The sequence below is a fragment of the Thunnus thynnus genome, chromosome 6 (assembly GCF_963924715.1).
Source record: "Thunnus thynnus chromosome 6, fThuThy2.1, whole genome shotgun sequence".
NCBI classification, from domain to species: domain Eukaryota; kingdom Metazoa; phylum Chordata; class Actinopteri; order Scombriformes; family Scombridae; genus Thunnus; species Thunnus thynnus.
In genome coordinates, this window is record NC_089522.1 from 9,233,317 (window position 1) to 9,234,782 (window position 1,466).

A 1,466-nucleotide genomic window follows, 5' to 3' on the forward strand; every position below is an offset into this window, starting at 1 on the left:
TGCTTGCCTTGTCCCAGTCTGATCTGCTTCTTCTCACGCTGCGAAAAGGGCGTCAATTAACATTCCAAGTCTTGGCCTGTGAAGGTACTATAAATCACTTATGCCTCACCTCTTCTGCATGGCCACACTCATTTCTCTCTACTGTAGGCATAATGACAGGAGAAAATGAGTAAAGCGAGGGTATGACCCTCTTTTGGGTGCTCATGTTTATTCCACCACAGCTGGTGTTCCTCAGCGTCATCCTTATTTTTACGGGAAGCCTTGACCTACTGCATCAGACCTCAGACAACAGCTCATTGTGCATTACAGGCAGTTGTTTTGTTATATAAACATCTTTTGAAGACTAAGATCAGAGGTTTACTACAAACTAAGCTATGCATACAATAATTTGGTGTCTCTTCAAGTCATCTGCATTTGATTGTAATTAACTGTAGTCTGGGTACGTCCAAAAATAATAAAAGATACTGCAGCTGACCACCAAATGTCCCTAAATAGAATTCGAATCCTCCCTTTGGAGAATCTGTAGGTTTGTGTACTCTTGAATTTGACGGGTGCAGCCGGAAACCCTAATGTTCAAGCCACAGTCTTAAAATTCCCTAAACCATGGAGCTGTTAGCCTCAGGGATGAGTCTGTAACTGCAACTTTGAAAGCCTTGGTGATCACAGCCATTTTATGGCTACTCTACAAACTGAGCCACAAAAACATTTTTATCACTTTTCACTGTCACTGAGGTGTTGTCATCTCATAAATATTTGACACAGTGAGACTACACAATCCTGCATTTTCTAGATATCTCTTTTCTGCACACTTGTTACAACAAGACAGACATGTTTAGACATACAAGATCCCCCACAATTCCCTCTGTGGCAGACCAGAATTAAACCCAAGTCTTGCTGGCTGCAAACAACAACACAAGTCAGCCAAAGAACAAGTTTCCTACTTGCTTGTGTATTTTTAAGGTCTAAGCAAAGGTTTTCTGCCTCTTAGGTTGCACGGTTTCTTTTGACACATTCAAATAAGATGTGGAGAAAAATGACAACTATGCTCCAGGGAATACACTGTCATATCAAGACAAATGAAGGGCAAAACTTTCAGAGAACAAATTATTTTCACGGTGAATTGAAATGATTGACTCTTTGATAGCCTGATTTGCCACACAAAAAGGCAAGAACCTGAGCAGTGTAGTTCAGGGAGATACTGACATCTTCTGACTGCTGAATGGACTGCAGCACTGAATGTGATGAGCAATGATTTAAAATGTTCAGTTCACTATTTGCACTGCTGCAACTCTTGATAAGTGTTGCAACACATTGCAGAGGCATGAAGCCTTAAGTAGCTTGCAGATTGTGGGTTGCAGCGAAGTAAGTCTTTTTTTCATAAGCCACAGTTAACATTCAGTATCATTTTTTCTGCACCAAGTCTGTACATCAACAGTTTCTTAAGGCAAGTCACAAAAACACAAACC